This window comes from Rattus norvegicus, chromosome 5 (genome assembly GCF_021556685.1).
Source record: "Rattus norvegicus strain SHRSP/BbbUtx chromosome 5, alternate assembly SHRSP_T2T, whole genome shotgun sequence".
In the NCBI taxonomy this organism is placed as follows: Eukaryota; Metazoa; Chordata; class Mammalia; order Rodentia; family Muridae; genus Rattus; species Rattus norvegicus.
The window spans coordinates 153,859,162-153,881,543 of NC_141538.1; the positions used below are offsets into that span (position 1 = coordinate 153,859,162).

Here is a 22,382-nt window from a genome sequence, read left to right on the forward strand (position 1 = left end):
CAGCCAGCCAGCCAGCCAGCCAGCCCACAAAGAACTATGCCCAAAGCATACCCATGCATGCTCGGGCCAATCTGAAATACAGAAGCAGCATGGGCTCTGCTCTCAGGGAGTACGCAGAAATCGTCATCAAACTGATAATTCCATCGATATTGAGGGCCATTTCTCAGAGACCCAATAAGCTAAGCTAAGAAACCTCTGCTGAAATTAGACACAGCAGTTTGGGACCTGGAGACTCATGTCTCAGCTCAGGTCTTCATTCTGTTAATCTACTGTCCGCGGGCCCATCATTACTCCAAACTTAGATTTCAAAGAGTTGCTTATGTTTGCAATTGTGAGAGTTAAAGGACATGTGAATGGAGGAATGGAGGCGCCGTGCCTGGCATGTAGGAAACAAATAATTATTATTGGCTTATTTTTTTAACTTCCTTTTTCTTTATATTTTCTAGAAAGATCCTGGGCGACTAAGAACCAGCACCCAATGGGAAGGGGCTTAGAGGGTAGAGAGCAGAATGCCACGGTAGTGTTGTTAGAGGCTATAAAATGCTTTCATTTTTGCATTGTTTGTCTCTTTCTACCTGGGAAGGAGGTTTTATCATTCCTTCATTTCTCAGCTGAGGAGAGAGAGGCAGAAGAAGTAAAGCAGCCTGCTGAGCCACCGTAGCTACAAAGTGGCCACACTGGGGTTCTGTCTGTTTGTTTTCTTGCCCAACTGCCTAGCCCATGCTCAAACCCCACACTACAATGCTTCAAGGGCAAGAAAAGAGATACATAAAGGACCAAGAACATTCGGGAAGCCCAGAGAATGAGTTGGAGTTGCTTTGGATTTCTTTTTCTTTCTTTTTTTCTTTTTAAATTTCTGGCTGTCCTGGAATTTACTCTGAAGACCAGGCTGGCCTCAGAGATCCACCTGCCTCTGTCTCTCAAGTACTGGGATTAAAAGCGTGTGCCACCACTACCTGGCTTGCCTTGGATTCTTTAAAGATGTGAATGTTTAAGCTCTACTTGGAAGGAGAGATTCTAGAATATGATCTCCAGTAGATTTGGGAGTAAGTTCCGAATCTAACCACTTATGAAATCAGATCATTTTAGTCTAAACCTGTCATCTCAGAGATGACAAGACCAAGATCCTAAGAGAGATTGGGGCATTAAAAAAAAGATTTATTTATTTTTATTTTATGTATATGAGTATTTTGCCTGCATATATGTCTGTGCACATACATGTGCTCAAGCCCAGGTAGGCCAGAAGAGCGCATTGGATTGTTTGAAACTAGAGTTACAGATGATCGTTAGCCACCATGTGGGTGCTAAGACTAGTTAGTACCCTAGTTCTCTACAAGAGCAGCCAGTTCTCTTAGTGTCTGAGTCATCTCTCCAGACCCTGTGTTCATTTCCTTTGTTCAATACCCATAAAAAATCAAATCAAATCAAATCCAGGCAGCACAGTGTGGGAGGTGGGGAAGCCAGACAGAGACTTGCACGTTTAGCCATGCCAGGAGGTGCAGGCTGGGAAAGATGCTCACAGACCTGCCCTTTGACCCACAGTGCAAGTGGGCCCCACCTACAACCACAGAGGGTAGCTTCCGAGGAGGAAGACAGACCTGCAGACCTCCAGGCCACTCGAAGACCTGTCCTCCTGGGAGGCACAGGTGGCCGTAGACACCCACTTGCCACCATGCTGCAGTACAGGGGATGTCACCCAGGGGCCTGCCAGCCACATGGCCAGCTGCAGCAGAAGCCGCTACAATGTTCAAGCGTGTGGTGGACACATGGGAGAGAAAGAGAAGAGAAGCATTTTGAACATTATTAAGAGAGATGGAACTGGAGACTGGAGGGTAGAGAGGAGTAGCATGTTGTGAGACACCAGTCCTGCTACCTCAGGTCATGGTACTGACCAAGCTGCCACTGAGGGCCATGCCTGGGTCCATGACTTCACAGCGGCAGGGGTTGTTGGTGTTGTTCATGTTACCATTAGAGAGCAGGGATCATGTGGATGTGCAGGGGCTGTGCAGAACTGGCCCCTCCCCCCCACTGGCCAAAGCATTTGGGAGCGCAGTGGAGTGCACCCTCTTGAGGGGGTGTGGGTGACCTGGCCCTGAGGGCTTGAGTGTAGGAGAGCTTACCCTGACTCTCGTCCATTGTGGTCTTGAGCACAGGAGCTCTGATCCTGCCTCTCACCAGCTGCAGAACCTGAAAGAGTGGGCCCTGCTCCTGGCCTGGACACCACAGTAGAGCTGACCTTGGTGGTGGGGCACAGGTGAGGTCCTCCCTTGACACTTGTGGTATTTAGAAGAACTGGCCTTCAGGGCACGAGAGGCTAGTCCTGCCCGCTCTCTGGCTGGAGCACTTGGGAGAGAGGTAGCCCTGAACCTCACCTGGGCAACACAGTGGAGCTGGCTCTGAAGATGTGGGTGTAGGTGAGAAGCTCCAGAAACTTGAGAGCAGGAGAGGCAACCCTGCCTCCTGCTGATGGCGGCATTGGGTGGCCTAGCCCCAGCAGTGCTGTAGAACTCGCCCTGGTGGTGTGGAGAAGGGAGAGCCAGGGGGCTGACCAGATCAACTACTGGCCAGGCCCAGATCCAGGGCACTGAGTTGGCCCATCCCAAAATCTGTATCATCTGTGAATGGTTGGGTTTAGAGAAAGGGCCACTCCCACTGATCCAAAGCTGCAGGATCTCCATGACACAGGGCAACAACAGGATAACAGGGAGGAGTCCCAGTGAGGATCCAATAGTTATGGTGTCACAGAAGCCAGACTTGGAACCAGACCAATGACTCATGGCAAGGAACATCTGCAAGTAAAGATGTGTGGACAGAGGGACACGCGGTGGGACACACTGTGACACACTACAGCTTCCACGATGCGATGTTTTCTATGGTCTGGCTTTTGTTTTGCTATTTTTGTTTGTGTGACCTTTATTTTGGGAGGGAGGTTGCAAGAGCCAAGGGGATGGGGAGATGAGTGGGATTGGGTTGCATGATGTGAAACTCACAAAGAATCAATAAAAACTTTTTTTTTTATAATTATAAAAAATAAGGAGCTGGAGAGATGGCTCAGCGGTTAAGAGCACTGACTGCTCTTCCAGAGGTCCTGAGTTCAACTCCCAGCAACCACATGGTGGCTCACAGCCATCTGTAATGGGATCCGATGCCCTCTTCTAGTGTATCTGAAGACAGCTACAGTGTACCTATATAGAGTAAATAAATAAATCTTTTAAAAAATTATAAAAAATAAAAACCAAGAAATATATATAAGCAAGAGAAGGCAAGGTTGTGCTGAAGCCAGGGTGCCTGTCTTGCACTCACTGTTGCCTTGGGAACAAGATTGACTGGCTACTGAGGACTGCTCCATGTTTCTAAGGTGTTGATTTAATGAACATGCAAACGGCTCGGCTCTCGGGTATTTCCTTCCAAACTTCATGGAGCTCTTGGGGTTCGAGAGCAGGGTGGGGCGGGAGCGAGGTGCAGGGGTGGGGGTGTGCGCTGAGGGGTGGAGGGTGGAGGGGTGGAGGGGCGGTGGGGCAGGGTTGGATGTAGAAAGCCTGAGAGAGGGTTGGACTGAGAGATAAACAGGAGCTTCCACCATCCCAAAGGCTGAACCCTGCTGGAGATAGGAAGCTGCGTGGTTCCCACTGCTCAATTTGCATTTCCCTGGTTCCTAAGGAGGTGACACATTCTGTCCCTGGTTTCCTGGCTGTTTGGGTTTCCTGTGGGTGAGGTGCTTGCTCATGGCCTTCATTTTTCTTTTCTTTTCTTTTCTTTTCTTTTTTTTTTCCTGTGACTTCCTCCTCATTTCACACACGAAGAAACTACAGTTTTGTTTTGGTTTTTTTTTTTTTAAAGTGATTTGCATACAGTTAAGGAACTGATTTACGTGTGAGGCAGAAAACCCTGTTAGCTATCGCACAGTTCTTGCTCAAGGCCTGGTGGAGTGAGTTTAAATGAACAGAGAGACACCTCGCCAGGTGTCAGAAGGAGCATGCGCTCCAGAGTCAAAAGGAGCATGCGCTCCAGAGTCAGTGGTCTACAGTTGCTACTGCAGTGGCAAACCTGCCCTGTCCCGTGTTCATATGTCATGTGAGCAGGCCCTGGGCTCCTCCAAGCCTGGCTATCCTTGCAGGAGAGGAAGCCTATCCCAGGGAAATGGGAATACTGAGCTAGCAGTGGGGTTTGCTCAGCAATGCTCTATTTCCCCTCTCTCCCTCTCTACCCACGTGACTGTGGACTCCAAATCAAGTGGCACAGGGGTTGCCAGGACTTCAGTGTATCTCCCCACGGACCATACAATGGAAAGTTGGTCCCCACTGCAAAAGTTTTGAGAGCTCATAAAAGGTGATTGGGTCACAGACTAACGTAGTTGTTGTGAAACTAGGTTAGTTGTGGCAGGGGTGGATTGGTTTTCTCTCCCTCTTTCTGCCCGTATGGCAGATGCTGTCTGCTTTATGAGAAGACCCTCACCAAACCGGAAGGTGGTGGTGTTCATCTTTAATCCCAGCACTCAGGGTTGGGGCAGGAGGATCTCTGTGAGTTCCAGGACAGCCAGGGCTGCACAGAAGACCGTCACCACATCCAGGTTCTACCTCTCAGCCTCCAGCCTGTAAGGAATAGATTTATTTTCTTCAGTAATCCCAGCCTCATACATCTTATCACAGCCACGCGAACGGATCCCGGCATGCTCTGAGAGACTGGATAGTCCTCTAGATTTCTCAGTCCTGATGCTCAGTGGGGGGGGGGGGCAGTGTTAACCTTACCAGGTGGATGGGACTTTGCAGGGGTAATTAGGTCAGAGACCTTGAGGTGAGAGGTCATCAGTCAGAGAGCTGTGATCATGGGAGGGAGGCAAGGTCAAAGGTGAGGAGGTACAGGAGGGACTCCCTGACGATTAGGTTGGAAAGCCACACCTTGGTCACTGGGGGAGGCCTGCAATGACCACCTCTGGAAGCTGGAGAAGGGGAGTGAGAGATTCTCTCCTGCGTCTTCGGAAGGATAGGGGCACTGCTGGAATTGGCCCTGCAAAATATATTTTGGATTTCTGACCCCTGAACTGTAAGAGAGTTGGTCTTGGGTTCTGTCTGCTGTGCTGAGGAAGCTCAGGGTCTCCGAGTGCTCCATAAACTCTAAGGTCTTAGCATTGTGTTGGGCCGCTAAAGGGGGTAATTCTCACCACACTGGCGGGAAATCAATATGGCAGCACCTCAGAAGGGCTAAGTCTTCTAAAGAGAGGTAAATCATGATAGTGAAGAAATAACAACCCCTACTTTGTGTTGCCTTCAACAGCCTCTAGCATTCATATCGCACTAAGAAGTAGTCAGAACTCTAGCTCTAAATGATCTGTTTCAGTGTCCCACAGTAGGCCGGAAAGACCACTCAGAGGCTAAGAGCATTAGGTGCTTTTGTAGAGGACCAGTTTGGTTCCCAGCACCCACACTGGGGCAGCTCACAACTACTTGAAACTCTAGCCACGGAGCATCTGACACCCTCTTCTGGCCTCTGTGGGTACTACACACACACACACACACACACACACACACACACACACACACAGACACCCTCTTCTGGCCTCTGTGGGTACTATACACACACACAGACACCCTCTTCTGGCCTCTGTGGGTACTATACACACACACAGACACCCTCTTCTGGCCTCTGTGGGTACTACACACACACACACATACACACACACACACACACAATATATATATATACATCCACACAGACACATCTGCACACATAAATATTAGCCAAGGGAAGCACAACCCATCATCCTGCTTGGCAGCTGAGAACACCCAAACGGTGTGGGACATTTAGCTATATTTTATGTCCTCAGAGGGGCTGGTACTTGAATCCAGGGCCACTTGTGACAACTCGTCATGCTTTTCCTGAAGGAAAGGTTGGTGGCGTGAGTAGAGGACAGACGGTGGAGGTTTGAGAGCTGGCAGGTCTCTGGGATGTGTGATCACCAGCCATTGACCTGCACCTCGTATTTCTCTAAAGCAGGGAAGACCCACGAAGGCTCCTTGAAGAGCCAAGGCGCTGTGGCATCTTGGAGACCTGAGCGAGATCACCACACTACAAAACCCCTGGGACTAAAATGGAGATCTGGTGTCATGGGTTCAGTATAATCTTTCTCCTCAGAGGTCCATGTTGAAATACAGGCTTCACCATGAGTTACTAAGAGGTGGGACTAAGCAGGAGCTTTCAAAGGTGATTAAGACTCATTAGCATCCACTCAGGCCATTAATGAACCAACGAATCAATAGTCTAATGGATTAATGGTTTATCTAGAGAACGATCTCTCCACAGCCAAGGTCTCCCAGACACTGCCTGTTGACATCTGATACCCTGGGCCACCTGGGGACTTTACTGGGTATTTTCGGGGAAGCCGTCCCTAGATATGGACCCACGGCTTTGCACCAGAACTAGAAGCCAAGTTAAGCCTCTTTTTAATAACTTTCCCACGTGGGTTGGTTGGGCACACCTTTCATTTCAGCACTTGGGAGGCAAGGAAAGGCGGATCTCTTGAGTTTGAGGCCAGCCTGGTCTACACAGTGAGTTCCAGGACACCCAGGACTACATTGTGAGATCCAGTCTCAAAAGCTCATCTAGTCAATACTATTGTGTTATTGACAACAGAATATGGACTAAGACATTGGGTCTAGCAGGTTGGGCTCTGAGGAGAGGGTGGAGGAGAATACGCAGGATGGTGGGAGACGGGAAGATGGTCAGTTAAGGAAGCCATGGGCATCACTCATTCTGAAAACTCTGCTCCCACCGAGACAGCTCACCACCTTCCTTCCCTCCGGTCTGTCAGCGTCGAATGGACTTGCTCTCTCCCCTCCTGGGTGCTCCTCCAGCCTCATGGACGAGGGGCTGTGAAGCTCTGGTCTCTATGGAGCTGGCCTATTTGTTTCACTTAGCACTGTTTTGAGAAAGGACTCAAGAGATGAAAGGCGGACAAAAATCAGATCCAAATAAAATGTCCTCGAGGTTGTCTTCAGGCAATAGGTTTATGTGTGGTTTTCAAATTCCTTTCCACACTTGCTGTTTCCAAGGGCTTTAAATTACACTTTATATGGTTTAGATTACACTTTTAATAATTGGCGAGATGCTTCTTTTGACGGAAATAAACAAAGAAAGTGAGCCCCAAAGAAAGGGAACCCAAGAGCTGTGGGCAGCAATGGTTCTCAAATGCGTATCTGGAGGAGGGGGAAGCCACATGAGATTCTGAGCTCAAGACAGAATGCAGATGAGGTGTAAGCCATGCTGTTGTCTGTCAGCCTGTCCTTCCAGAAGCCACTGACTTCTGCGTCCTCCAGTGCCTAAGAGCCGGGGACATGGAAGGCTGCCCTGGTTAATTCCCTGCTACCCAGGATTGATTAGACTACAGACGAGGAGCCAGCTGATCCGCCCAGTGCAACCTGTGAGTCATTCCCTCCTCTCACAGGAATGGTTAAGAACATTTGTTTGGCTGTCTCTGAACCCACCCAGCCAAACAGCCCTTAGGGACTTAAAGAGGTCAGACTCCACCCACTGCATGCAGCGTTAAAAGGAGGAACTGGCTTGGTTTAAAGAGAACCTTTGTGGGTAGGAACTGAGAGCAGGCGGAGGGACCCGAGCACATCCATCTGGTGCTGTTCTTGGAAGATCCTTGAGGGCTCAGATCTTTTTGTGTCTCTCCTCCACCCTCCAGCCTTGGGAAGCCTTATAGAGGTTTCATGAATATTCATCCCCTGGGTGAACCAAGAGCCTTGTGTCATGGAGACAAACAGCTTATTTGAGGTGTGGCACGCTCATCTTGGGAAACTAGCAAGACACTGGAAAGTTACCATAAGAGTAGGGGACTCTCAGGGCGGAGACCAAGGCAAGGAGCTGACAAGGCTGCAAAGGTCTATCAGAGCCTTCCTGCTTTCTGCCCCGCCATCCTGCTCCAGCAGCCTCTGTGAGAACAGGCCTGGTCCCCAGCTTCATAGCCACCCCCTCTCCCTGTTGCAAGAGTAGGCTGAGGCTATCCCAGAGCACTCCTCTCATCCTGCTTGGGTCGGCTGGAATAGAATTCGCTCCTAAGTCCGCTGTCCGTGAGGTAGGTGAACTAAGGGTCAGGCTGGCCGATCTAAGTGACTCCGGCTCAGATCTGTATCCGTCAGCCAAAAGGCTACATACAAAGGATCGAGCTAACCCCAAGGTATTTACTGCTAGGGTTCTTAGATGGAGGGAGCCCAGATCCAGGGAGGTTGAGTCAGTTTCCCAGCGTCGAAGGCTGGGATCTGAAGCCAGATCTGATGACTTTACAACCCTGGCTTGTCTTACAACCCTGGCCTGTCACCGGGCCAAGCTGCCTCCCATCCACACCTACCGGCAGAGTACCGCTGTGAGGCTCAACAATGGGGTCAAACATCCGAAATCACGCCCGAAGCTCCAGCACACCAGATGATCGATTACAGACATAGAACAGAACCGCAGAGGGGAAGAGACTGGAAAATTTTATGGCCCCTTGCCACACCCGATTCCTGTCCCCGGTCTTCTCCATTCCTGTGAAGGCGGACAGCCCTCAGGCAGCCCATCCCTCCCAAGGTGGGCAGTAAAGGAATTTTCCCTTCTGGAACCAATGGTGGTTTCATAACAAGGGCTGTGTCCCATGGGCTTTCTGAGCCACCCACTCGCTGTCTCTATCAGCTGACAAAGTGACCAGAGTCCCTGCAGCAGACTCAGCCAGGACCAAGTCTTTCTGCCTCTCCTTGCCCAGGGTGCAAGAAGACAGGTCAGAAGAGAGGAAGTGAATCTTGGCACAGGAGGGCAGCCCGACTCTAGGGCACAGAGGCAGGGGAGTCTGGCTAGAGAAAGCCCTTTCCCAGATGCCAGGGGAGGATGTCAGACAACAGGAGAGGTGACCGATTCACAAGCGTAGGTCTGGCTGCTGGCTGACTCAGCTGTGCAATGTCTCGCCCGCTCCTCGTGATTACTAACAATTGCTCTTAGAAGCGGGCTGACACAGTGACCCACCACGTGTACTTCTGAATCGGATAGGCAGGGGTAGGGCCTGATGCCGCTTCTGTCTCACTGGGGGACTTTAATTACTTCAACGACCTGACCCTCAGTTGCCACATCTGTCCAGAGAAACGACTGTGCCTCATTCCCAGGATGTCTGTGGGCAGCGGGGGGGATGGCTGCAGAGGCTTCAGCAGCCGACGAGTTAGCGGGGCCTCAGTTGGGACCACAGGGGCCTTGCTACTGAGATGGAATAGAATGTAGAATGCACGGGGGAAGCCCTCAGGGAGGATACGGATGCAGAAAGGTGCAGAAGGACATGGCGGTCTATTGCCGTGAAGAAGTGAGCTGGATGCCAACTGATTTCATTCACCCTCGTGCAAGAGCAGACTTGTGAGATGAGCTTATCGAAGTGAGTCCCCGATCTGGAGGGAAGTGTGGGATCCAGAGTCAGGTTACTTCGGAATACCCATCCCTCTTTCAGCTCAGTTTTTCAAGCTGTCAAACCCCTCCCTCCCTTCCTTCCCCTTTTCCTTCCCTCCCTATCTCCTTCCTTCCGTTCTTCCTAACTTCCCTCCTTTTTTCCCCTCCCTCTCTCCCTGTCTTCCCTTCCTTTCTCTTTCCCTTCCTATCTCCTTCCTTCTGTCCTTCCTAAATGACTTCCTTCCTCCCCTCCCTCCCTCTCTCCTTCCTTCCTTCCCTTTCTCCTTCCTTACCTCCTTCCTTCCTTCCTAACTTACTTCCTAATTTCCCCTCCCTCCCTCCCTCCCTCTCTCCCTGTCTTCCCTTCCTTTCTCTTTCCCTTCCTATCTCCTTCCTTCTGTCCTTCCTAAATGACTTCCTTCCTCCCCTCCCTCCCTCTCTCCTTCCTTCCTTCCCTTTCTCCTTCCTTACCTCCTTCCTTCCTTCCTAAATGACTTCCTAATTTCCCCTCCCTCCCTCCCTCTCTCCCTGTCTTCCCTTCCTTTCTCTTTCCCTTCCTATCTCCTTCCTTCTGTCCTTCCTAAATGACTTCCTTCCTCCCCTCCCTCCCTCTCTCCTTCCTTCCTTCCCTTTCTCCTTCCTTACCTCCTTCCTTCCTTCCTAACTTACTTCCTAATTTCCCCTCCCTCCCTCCCTCCCTCTCTCCCTCCTTCCCTCCCTCTGCTTAGCCCCTAGACGTTAGACTAGAAAGTACAGAAAGCACGTTCCCACCCACTCTCCAAGAAGCAACCCAGGCACAAGAACAGATGATATCGCTGTGGCCTTGTCCTGGGGACCCCAGGACGGGAAAACATTTGTCAAGTCAGACATCCTTGGTACTGGAATAGCTGCGCTGATATGGTTGCGGCTTTGTCCCAGGAACTCCAGGACGAGAAACATCTGCCTGGTCAGGTATCCTTGGCACCGAAATAGCTGAGCTAATGAAGCTGTGTGACCTTGTGGGGACTATACAGACTGTGTGTTCCTGCTGTTCCGGGCTTTTCACATCCCTCCTGCGTGAGGACCGTGTCGAGCCCCAGTGCACTGGTATCCCAAGTAAACCTCTTGTTTTTACATCAAGAGTGAGTCCCGTGTGTTCGTGGGGTGGTGGGTGTCCTCAGGACTGGAGTGAGAGTCTCCTCAATCTGAGGGTCTTTCATCATCAGCCCGTACATATATCATGGCCTACCGTGTTAAGAAGATATGTCTATCCTATGGTTCTAGGCTTGCAGTGGACCAAGAGAACATGTGTGAAATAGCCAGCCACACCAGACCCGAATGTGAGGCTCAGTTAGATTTTTCTGGTGTTTGAAACAGGGTCTTGGTATGTAGCTCAGGCTGGCCTTTGAATTTCCAATCTCCCTTCCTCCGGCTCCCCTTGGAACACAAACCCAAGCTCAAATCTGAGCTAGGGTATTCGTGCTTGTGTGTCTGAGGAAGCCACTTCACCCCCTGGGCCTAGGAGATGAAGCCTGTGGTCCTGCCAGCACCAGTCCTTGGTAGGTTGTGCGAGACAGAAAGCTTAAGAAACAGAAGAGAGGCGGGACTTGGTATCTTTTCTGGGGTAGAAGGTGATTGGAGTCGGGGAGTGCTTCTAGTCCAACGACAATCCACTAGGGGCCTCAAGAGTCTGGCTGGGTGTGAGGGTGGCCAGATGCTGTCCCCTCCAACACTCACAAAGACCAAAGGCCAGAAGCACCATTTCTGGAAACTTCCAACACAATTTTGCTGCCCCCACCCCCAGTTCTTGCAAAGCTCTGATTGGACCTCCTGTGACCACATGGCCCAGTAGCGAGCTCTCCTATTGGGCAGAGCCCACACAGACCCGCCTCCCTTTAACACTTTAAGCCAATCAGCTGAAGCAGCACCATGGGTCTCCTTGGAAACAGCCCACCTGCCAGTCTGAAAGAGACCGTTTTCTTTCAGGGCTGGGGGAGTTAACGGTTTGACCGGACTCTCTCGCTTAAGTCCCACTTCTTCAGGGTCATTCGACTCGCAAGTTGACTCGGCTCCTCCCTCACACCCATGCTTAGGGGGCCGTGGCCAGCATGGTGCCATCCATAGTCCTGGTACAGAAATCGCGTGTCCGGCAGCGTGACCAACCGCTGAAGCAAGGCAGGAGGAATGGCTGGAAGCCTAGATGGGATTTAAGAATGGCTCCTATGATCGCAGCATCAGAGGAATGTCAAGGTCATGGGGATACAGAACACACTTTAAGGGAGAAAAGGACCGCTGTGAGGTATGAACAAAGTAGATAGTGTTCTGCCCTGGAGCAGGTAGGGCCACCCCGTGACTACCATCGAGACTTGAAGTACACGATCCTCCCAAGAGCTTTCTCAGTGGGCGAAGGGGGACATCATGGTCAGGAGCACAGAGCTCAGAGTGAGTCCACATTGTCGCGAATGCCCATTCTTGTTCTTACATTTCCAAGCTCCAGGGCTTCAGCAACCTGCTTCGTGCGGTAGCTCTAAGCTTTTCACGGGGCTCCTGAAAGTGGCTCAGAGCTCTGTGTCTAGCAAGGGAGGTTATGATTCCTTCTCCAGTGATCAGACCCTCAGGTCAACCCAGGGTGAGTTCTAGACTCCCCAAGGACACACCTGGAGCGACACTCTCATTTCCTTGAGCGACCTGCTTGTCACTCAGAATCGTTAAGAGAGCGGATGGAGCAGATAAACCCACCCGGGCTTTCAAAGCCTTAATTCGGTTTTCTGGTACCCGAATCCTGAGGCATCACTTCTTTCTTACCCAGATTTCTGCTGGGGTAATGCTGCCAGTACTGTGTTCCTGCCCTGTCTGCTGGCTCTGGCCTGGGCTGACCCTCTCTGCACGAGATAGACCCATCCATCCCTTTAGCAGTTCAGAAAGAGAGGCGGATCATGTGTCCTCTGTCACTAGGAGTAGCCAGTTCACCACCACAACACAAAGGTTTTCAGCCACTGAATCCTCAAGTGTTTCTCAACTCCAACTCTCTCCCCTAGGGATCTCTGGAGCAAGCGCCTATACTCTCTTGGCAACTTTCCTCGATGTCCGGTTCCGGTGTGCCCCTTCTACTTTTGAGCATCGCCGTCTACTCGTCCTTGAAGAATGCCAGCAAGAAGAAAATTGCTCTGCCATTGGCAATCACATCTCATCCCAACCTTACCGTACTTATCCTAGACTGGGATCTTCCAGGACCAGATCTGTGTCTGATTCACCTCTGTGTTCCCAAAATTGAGTACCAGGTGGTACAAGGGTGGCTCCCCACCCCTATTTGAAGAGTGGATATATGTGGGGCCCATCTCATTCGCTGGGTTCTAGGCTCTAGGGTGTTTTCATCCTAACAGGAAACTGATCTGGCCTAGGGTGTTGTCTGCAAGTCACCCATTGGCACCATTGCCTTTTCCGGTCACGGTTTCTTAATGTAGTACTGGAAGTTCATGTATTCTCCCCAAAAGGGTAGGCAAAGTTTTCAAGAGTTTGTGGGTAGTTTTCTGGTGGTGGGGGTCAGCAGCAGACTCCATCAGAATTCAGCGGGGTTGTGAGAAGAGACCGGAAAAAGGGTATAGGGATAAAAGTAGTTCCCAGAAGTATTTGGCAGACACCCCCTGCCCTCCGTCCCTGCCCCCGCCCTCGCCCCTGCCCCTGCCCCTGCCCCTGCCCTGGCCCCGGCCGGCCTTTTGCATCTCCCGGAAGTACACATTTGCTGTTGTCCTCCGGCGTGGGAAGATCCCTGAGCTCCAAGGGCGTATGTCATTGTTCGGCCCTTTGGAAAGTTCTAAAACTGGGACGTGTCCCTTGCACGCACATTGTGCCTCCTATGGTATGAGCGCCCTTCAAAGGCATTCGCTGCTTTCACACAGCTCTGGATCTTTTCGAGGTTCCTTTAGAAGCCCCATTCACTGGGGCTTCCTGACCAGGGCCTGGTGCGCACTGGGCAAGCTCTCCACTCTTCAGCCCCAGCACCATTTCTCCCTGAGGTCTCTTCCCAAGCTTGCTTGCTTTTCCTTCAGGCCTCTGCTATCCAGTCTCCAGGCCAACTACCTGCTAGACCACAGCCTGAGCAGCGAGCATCCCCAACACCTGCTTCAGCACACTGCTGGGCTGATCCTGATTTTCAAGACACGTTTGTGGTCCTTTAACTGTTAGGGCGACTGACAGATTGTGGTCTCCCAGAAGATGGGCACCACGCTTGCTCGCTCCTTCTCTCCGTTCTTTATCTGTGGCCTAGCACAGGGTATGCATGCCATAGGTGCTAAATAAATGAGCAGGAACAAGAAAACAGTCTTGTTTTCACAGACTGGAGCGGCCATAGCTGAACCGGTTTCTTGGATGCTTTTTTTCTAGTGGGCGTGCAGCATGCACCGGGATGTCTTGTTTGCATAAGTGGTATTAGGTGGCCATTCTGGGGCTCAAAGGGAGAGCTTTGTTCCTCACTTCTCTGCAGACCCAGGGAAGGAGCTCAGCTACGGAGACTCTGAACCCAGGCAGTCTGGATTCAAATCTCAAAGTAACTCTATTGCCCTGAGCATGTTGATCTCTTTGTGCCCCTCTAACACAGGGATGATAACAGTCCCTACTTCCTAGGCCACTTAGGGAACTGAAGGAAAAATCGTGTATTTGTAACCTAGAGAAGGACATAGTCAGTGCATGGCTGTCATCAGTGGCCACACAATTCAAATATCTTCTGCCTTTTGCCTTTCAATAATATGTCCAAAGCTTAGAGGCCTTCACTTCAGTTCCTTGACTCTTACTTACTAGCCCAAGTAACGGGCTCATACGAGGTCATTTCCAACCTGTGGGCCCTGCGTTGTTAGCTGGAAGGACCTGTCTGAGCCCCGTCTCTGGTGCACGTGGGGCAAATCTTAGTTTCAGCAAAACGGCCATAGTTACATGCCAGTCTTGGGTCTTGGAGTTTTCTTATTCCTGGAGCAAGCCTCAAAAACCTCCTCAAGCCAGAAGCCTGATGGGAGAATTCATTAATGCCCTCATCCGACCCTTGAGAATGAAAAAGGGTCAGGGAAAGAAGCCAGATTTGCTGAGCGTCGACCATAACCCTTGGCATCCTACACATGTTGCCTCTAGTGAGCCTTCACATCAGCCTGAGGGACCCAGGAGCCTGCAGAGGAAGCCTACGACTTAGAAATCGTAGGCCACCGTGTGGACTTCTGCTCACGTCTTCACTTTTGTTAGAGGAGGCTCTGGAATGATGTTTGTGGTAATGGAAAAGTTCTGTATCTTGATTGTGGTGATGATTATATGTGATAAGCTCTCATAGGAGCGTGTGCCCCTGAGCACACAGACTGCGTGCTGAGGAGAAGCCTCTGGACTCTGAAGGCTTCTGAGTTCATGAAATTGTACTGCAGCCAACTTGGCTGGCTTCAAGGACTGTGGTCACATTGGATGTCGCTAAGGGGAAGCTGGGGAAGGGTCCATTGAACCCTCTTATCTCTACTATTCCTTGTGAGCCTTAAACTGGAATAAAATATTTGAAAAATGCAATCATTAAGAAAGTGAGGGGATGGGGGTGGAGGTTGCACATACTGCTTTTTCCAGAGGACCTGAGTTCCTTTCACAGCACCCATATGAGGCAGCTTATGACTGCCTTTGACTCCAACACTTGGGGATCTGACGCCCTCTTCTGTCCTCTACAGGAACTGCACTCAGGTGCATCCCTCCCCAAGGACGTATGTAAACATAACCTAAAATGTTTAAAAAGGGCTACATGGGGAGTTGAGGTACCAACAATCTGTGGACTGTGGGGTCTGTAGCCTCCCAAGTCTTCCTCCTCTGGGCACAGTTTGCCTTAGGTCCTTTGGATCAAGAGACTTAGAGGTTCAGAAAGAGGCTACTTTGTTCTGGTACCCACACACACACCAGCTGTCCAATATGATTGACAGTCCTGATCATCACTAAGGCACACTGATTGGTTTGACCCAGTGATGCACCAGAGCTAGCTGGTCTCAACTCTTCCCAAGCCAGTTGTGAGCATCTTCCCAACCCCACATTTGAATGGTCACTGGTGATTTGAAACCAATCACAAAGGCCTCTTTTGGGCTGGAGAGATGACTCAGTGGTTAAGAGCACTGACTGCTCTTCCAGAAGTCATGAGTTCAATTCCCAGCAACCACATGGTGGCTCACAACCATCTGTAATGAGATCTGGTGCCCTCTCCTGGCCTGCAGTCACATATGCAGGCAGAATGCTGTACATAAAATAAATCTTTAAAAACAAAAACAAAAACAAAGGCCTCTTTTAAACAAGATGGTTCGCTGGCTTGATAGAACACACTTCCCCAATCCTTACCACCCACTCCTAGGAGATCTGTCACTTTCCATGGGCCACCAATCAGAACAGGGATAATTATGCACCTGGCAGACCCTGTCACAGGCAAGCCAGAGTGCCAGCCACACAGACAATCCCTTAAGAGGCTAGGGCTCGTCGAGCAGCCTCTTGGTTCTATGGCACCTTTAGTGTGACAGCCTCATCTTTAAGGACTCTGTCTACTGAGGAAAGAAAGGAAGGGGAGTTGAGCTAGAAGGTCTTCAAGGGGCCACAGGAAAAGGTAGTTACAGTTCAGACTAGTCTTTGCTTTTTAAATGTTTTTTATAAAAAAAAATCAAAATCTCCTTGCCTATCAGATACTATGAATAATGTCACATTTTAAAAATAGGGATTGTGGGGTTTGGTGGCTAAGAGCACGGCCTGCGCTCCTAGAGGGCCCAGGTTCAATTCCCAGCACCCACGAGGAGGCTTACCACAGTCTAACTCTAGTCCCTGGGGATCCTTTGCTTTCTGACTACATTGGGCACCTCATGCACATGGTACACAGACAGATATGTAACCAATATATATTCATACATGTAAAAGCCTAAAACAGGAATTGTTTTAAATGTTCAGAGAATTAGAATTATAAGAGCAATCTCCAAAGGGAAGCTTTGTAAGTCACTGAAATAAAAAATCCCTCCAAGATGGAGGCTCCTAGCACCTTTGATTCTGAGGACACTGACCTCTGGGGTTGTGAGCAAATGTGGATTCCATATATGGAACCGCAACAGTTCTGCCTACCAGGGAGGGAGGCTGCAGGACTGAGAGGTGCCTGGCCACTGCCAGGGTTGTGCTAGAAGCCATCACCAGATCAGCCAAGACGTTTCAGGTGGAAAGTACACGAAACAGTGACTCAAAGTTTAAACAGGAAGAGGATTTTTATGGGGCTGAGCAAGTGAAAGACTGGGCAGAACTCTGGGTCAGGTCTGTTTTAACCCCACAGAGTCTGTAGGCTCTCCGGGCTCGCCCCACCCTCACTGTGCAAGGCACACTGGAGACCCCCAAGCTGCCTCCTCCTCTTGCCTGGAGTGGCTGCCTTCAGTTCTGGGTACCACTCTTCCGAGGCCCATGCCAGTGAGATGGGAGCGGGGTGGGGGCAGGATGGAGGGGGATGAAAATTGGTATGGAGGGGGGGTTCCTTCCCACATCCAACAAAGCCTCCATTCAGTCTGGGGTGTTCTGCCTGCCCTCAGCCAGTAACTGTTACAGAAGAAGGCTGTTCTCTACTTGACTTAAGGCTTGGTTTCTGATGCAGCTGGAGAGAGAGGACAGCCAAGTATGGCATATAACCCTTTGGTCAGCAGGACACTCTCCTACGCATGCCATTGTTGCTTCTCATTAGAGGAGGAGTCAAAACAGTGGGGGGACAATTAGCGCTCCTCATGCTGTGGCAGGCCCTGCAGATGACCACCAAGTTCATTTATTTTCTTTCTCGAAAATATAGGTGGACTACATTTCCCAGACTCCCTTGCAGTTAGTTAGCTGTGGCCAACCAGTGGAATATGAATGCCACTCAGCTGGCTATTAAAGTTTATTAATGTCTTCATTTTTAACCCCTGGCCTCAGACACTGCTGATCAAGTCTATGGAACTGTATCCCCAGAAATCTGAATGTTTTGGGTTTTGTAGTTCCATACGATCTCATACCTTTCCTCTTTACCCCTCTTCGATGTTCCTCCTTCCCCTCCTCATCTTCCCTTTTTCTTTCTTCTCCCCTTCACGAAGGGCGTGAAGTTTTTCACAATTTAACAGTGTAAAGTCCTTCTGTTTGGTTGGTTGGTTTTTGTTCTTTTGAGACAGGGTTTCTCAGTGTAGCCCTGGCTGTCCTGGATCCTTCTCTTTAGACCAGCTTGGCCTGGAACTCAGAGATCCTCCTGCCTCTGCCCCCCAAGTGCTTGGATTAAAGACGAGTTCGTCACCCAGTCAGAGAGTTCTTATGCAAATGCCATAAAAATAAAAAGGACCCCAGGTTACAAGCTGGATCTGCCATAGGCTATAGTTTACAAACCCTGCTCTAGACTGACGCCAGGAGCCACATGTTTGGAATGAAAATGAAACTTTTATATTTTAAAAAAAACCTTTTTTTGTTTTGGTAAAATAAATCTAATACAAATTTTACCATTTTAACAATTTCTCGTTTGTTTGTGATAAATTTGCCCTATGTAAGCCCAGGTCAGCCCTGGATTCTTTTTTTTTTTTTTTTTTTTTTTTTTTTTTTTTGGAGCTGGGGACCGAACCCAGGGCCTTGGGTTTGCTAGGCAAGCGCTCTACCACTGAGCCAAATCCCCAACCCCGAGCCCTGGATTCTTGATCCTCCTGCCTCAGTCTCCTGAGTGCGTGGCTTAGTGGCTTCTTCACCACACCAGGCAAAGCTGGAACTCGTCTGCACCAATAGCTCCCATCTCCTGCCAGCTCCACCCTGGGGACCACCATTTTACTCAATGTCTACAGAACTAATGGTGGCTCTCTCATACAAAGGGAACCAGAATTTTTGTATTCAACTGAATTCATAGTGGCCGATGCCACAAAGGTTCATCCACAGACTAGCAAGTATCAGGACTTCCTCCCTTCTGATGGTTGACTGGTGTTCAGTCGCGTGCGTTTCTCCATACGGGAGATCCAGACAGTGACCCGTATACCGGGAATCTGCTCAACCCTCTGCTTTCTATTCTTTGGGTCACACATACAGAAGTAGTGGGAGGAGTCGTGTGTGTGTGTGTGTGTGTGTGTGTGTGTGTGTGTGTGTGCGCACACACACACACACGCACACGGAGACCTGAATCAACCTCAGATGTCATTCTTCTGGTACCATTCACTCTGTCGGTTGAGGCAGACACCGAGTATCTAGACTAGAGCTGCCTCATGAGTCTCAGGGACCCGCCCCATCTGTCTCAGGACCCAATGCTCCAGAGTTGGGTTATAGCACATATCACCATGCCTCACAGGTTCACAAGGCTCCTAGGGATCACGCTGGGGTCCTCATGCATGCCCTTTACCAACCCTGCCATCTTCCTCAGCCCCTTAAGCGGAATGACCTTTACCGCTTGTCTCCAGGCGATTAGATTAGAGCGCATTGGTTGTAGGGATAAGTGTTGACAAAGCTTGCAGAGGCAGCATTGTCTCGGCTTCCTGACAGGGGACAGGTGAGGCGGTGAGTGAGAAGCGGTCCCTTCTAACTCAAGGGGTCTATCCGAGTGCAGTCTGAGCTCTCTGCAAACGCCCACCTGGTATCCTCCTGCTCTGTTCTCAGGATGTGCACGCAGGGGGAGTTCCCACCATTAACCCTCCGCTTTCCTCCGGGTGGTGGGTCAGTGCGCACGTGCCTGTGTACACATCCAGTGAGCCAGATTCAGGTCACCCCCGCAGCCTGAGCAAGGCCTCCAGGACACACCCAAGGGCCAGGTCCATTAAGACTAAGTACAGAAAGCCTGCCTGGAGCCAGGCTCAGGCCCAGGGAGGTGTCTGAGCATGCCATCTCTCCTCCCCTTTTCAAGGCAGGGCCAGGCGGCTAGCTCTGGTTCCAGGGTTCCTAGGGCAGGCAGAAGGGCAGCTTGCACAGCCCTTCCCCCACCCAGCACACGGGTTCCTCTGGCCTTCTGCTGATCGGTGTGAAAACACAACCTTCAGCTACCTCACTATGGATTCCTGGGACAGCATAATTCCCACTTCTTGTGTCCAGAGGATTCTGAGGCCTCTCTCAGGGTGGCAGCCCCCAGGCCAGTCACTCTTCCTATGGTCACTTCTGTGTTAGAGATGATGAGACTCTATAGGAGGGAGAATGACTTGTCCAAGGTGAGGTGCAAAGCTCAGTATAGCTCCACAATTGGGCTAGCCTGCTGTCCTGCCCTGACAGTTCCCTCCAGGGTATGACAGATGGGAAGGGACATCCGAGAGAAAGGGAGGCTTTGCCACCGACAGTCCTGAATCCCAGCCCTGGCTTCCCCATTGTGCTGAGCCATCTTTTTCTTTTTTCTTTTTTTTTTTCTTTTTTTCTTTTTGTCGGAGCTGGGGACCGAACCCAGGGCCTTGCGCTTGCTAGGCAAGTGCTCTACCACTGAGCCAAATCCCCAACCCCTACTGAGCCACCTTCAACAAGTCACTCAACCTCTTAGGCTTCTGTTTTCTGATCTGGAGAGTGAAGACTACAGCGACTATCTATGGCCGTCCCCACAGGGTTACTGTGAGCATTTACTGAGATGGTCAGACAAACACAGTAGACACCCAGGAATGCTTCTAGCCAAAGATGGTGCAACCCGTCACTTTCCCAATCAGAAAGTTCCTGGGATTGCACTGCATATCCAGCCCTTTCTTCTTTATTGGTCTTGGGGATGGAAGCTGGCACAGGGTTAGAAAAGTGCTCTATTTTAGATCAGGAATTAGGAGCCCCGTGTCTGGGTTCCAGTTTTGTCACAGATAGGGTTTATGGGGGCAGAGAGGCTTTGTCCCCAGCTAGAGAATCTGTCCATAGATGGAAGGAGGGACCCTGCCTTCCGAGGTCAGCTCCAGTTCTGACATCCTGGCACTGCAGTCATTGATCAAATGCTCTACCCTCAGTGAGGACATCTAAAGCAGAGCCCGTCTTTGAGATTTGCTGGATTCTCTTTCTCCATGGAGATCACAGGCATGACACTCATCACCTCTGGGCAAGTCTGAGAAGAAGTTTCTAGAACTGCAGATAGCACAGTTTGGTTCCGTGGGCTGGGGGCCTTTGGATGGATCAAAAAAAAAAAAACTAAAAAAAAGAAAAAACAAAACAAACAAACAAAAAGAGCAACCGGCTTGAATTGATCGCTCTGCTTCCTGACCGCAAACACAACCGGAACCAAATCTCAGGTTCCTATCACCGTGCCTTCCCCAGCGTGACCAACTGTGCTCTCAAGCCAAGCAGCAAAATGAGCTCTTATGGGGCTTTTGTTGAGTATTTTCCTATTGCGATGGGAAAAGTAACTGACCCGACCTACACCACGTAATACTCACCGTGTTTAGTGTCACATGACCAAATTAGCGTCCTGAACCCCTTCACGGGGAAATGATTTCTTTGGGCTCACTATTTCCAGGAGTTCCAGGTAAGGTTTCTGAACTCTGCATTTAGGAAAAACATCGAGGAGACAGAACACTTGTAGAGGAGGGGCTGTTTCGTGTTCAATGGTCAGGAGGTGGTCAGAAAGAGAGAGAGGCAGTGATAATCAGAATAAACCCCAGATACATCACACACACACACACACACACACACACACACACACAATGGCAATCAGAATAAACCCCAGATACATGACATCAACCTACACACACACACACACACACACACACACACACACACACACACTTCCTCCAGTGAGATGGCACCTCCCAAAGTTTCTAGACCCTTCCAAAGTAGCATCGTCAGTGGCGGGTGGGAGTAGGGGATGGGGGGATGAGAGGATTTGAGACCGTGGGGACACTGCATCTTCAAGCCATAACATTGACCTAAATGTAAAACTGTAAACCATTCAACTTGTAGAAAAAAAATTTTTTTTTGTTCAACATGGTAGGACCCCGTCACTCTGGGATTTAGACAGTTCTGAAGCAAGGCAGGAGGATTGAGCCTGCACCATAAACTGAGACTATCCCCAAAACCATCAAGCATCACCACACAGGCAAAGCTGCTCAATATAATACAATTTAACAAATAAAATGCAGGGCTGGAGAGGTGGCTCAGCGGTTAGAGCTCTGGCTGCTCTTCCAGAGGTCCTGAGTTCAATTCCCAGCAACCCCATGGTGGCTCACAACCATCTGTAATGGGATCTGATGCCCTCTTCTGGTGTGTCTGGAGACAGTGACAGTGTACACACATGCATAAATAAATAAATCTTTAAAAAAATAAAAAATAAAATACAGATTGGGAAGTAGAGGCAGGAAGATCAAAAGTTTGAGGTCACCCTTGGCTACATAGCAAATTTGAAGTTAGTCTGGGCTACATGAGCTCCTAGGGGCCTCAGAAAACAACAGACAAGAAATTCAATTAAAAAAAAAATCCCTCAAACTTCACTGTCACTGTTAGGTCTCAGAATGTTCACATATCCAAAAATGAACTCAAGATAAACTCTAGAAGGATTTCTGGTGGTTAGATAAAAGACAGCATTCCTTGGAACTAGTGAGAGGACTCCTTTCCCTTACCTCTGGGACTTGTGGCTACCTGTGGTGTCTGTTAGCATACCAAAGCTCATGCTGGCCTCCAGTGTCACAAGTACCAGTTACACATTTCCAAGTCCACACTAGAATCTTGGCCCTTCTCTTCCCCTAGCTATTCTCTCTCTCTCTCTCTCTCTCTCTCTCTCTCTCTCTCTCTCTCTCTGTCTCTGTCTCTGTCTCTCTGTGTGTCTTTGTCTCTGTATCTCTCTCTCTCTCCCTCCCTCTCTCTCTGTCTGTCTGTCTCTGTCTCTCTGTCTGTCTGTCTCTCTCTCTCTGTCTGTCTCTGTCTCTCTGTGTGTCTTTGTCTCTGTATCTCTCTCTCTCTCTCTCTCTCTCTCTCTCTCTCTCTCTCTCTCTCTCTCTCTCTCTCTCCTGTATTCATTCACTTTCCTGCCTGCCCAGCCTCAGCTATGCCTGGTCTACTTTTCTCTGAGGACTGAGGACTCTTCCAGATGCCTCTGGATA

General features: G+C 50.0%; 2 long non-coding RNA genes across 2 annotated transcripts; one reads left to right on the top strand and one right to left on the bottom strand.

Annotated features, from left to right (window-relative positions):
• Nucleotides 1-4,469: 4,469 nt before the first annotated feature.
• On the bottom strand, nucleotides 4,470-11,411 carry LOC148006102 (uncharacterized). The gene is made up of 2 exons (XR_015621228.1): nucleotides 8,351-11,411; nucleotides 4,470-4,592 (listed from the first exon to the last, which is right to left on the bottom strand). It is a non-coding gene; the product is annotated as an uncharacterized LOC148006102 (long non-coding RNA).
• A 9-nt stretch (nucleotides 11,412-11,420) lies between these two features.
• On the top strand, nucleotides 11,421-14,922 carry 1700029M20Rikl (RIKEN cDNA 1700029M20 gene like). Its single transcript, NR_185228.1, is given in 2 exon segments — nucleotides 11,421-11,683; nucleotides 12,423-14,922. It is a non-coding gene; the product is annotated as an RIKEN cDNA 1700029M20 gene like (long non-coding RNA).
• Nucleotides 14,923-22,382: the final 7,460 nt, after the last annotated feature.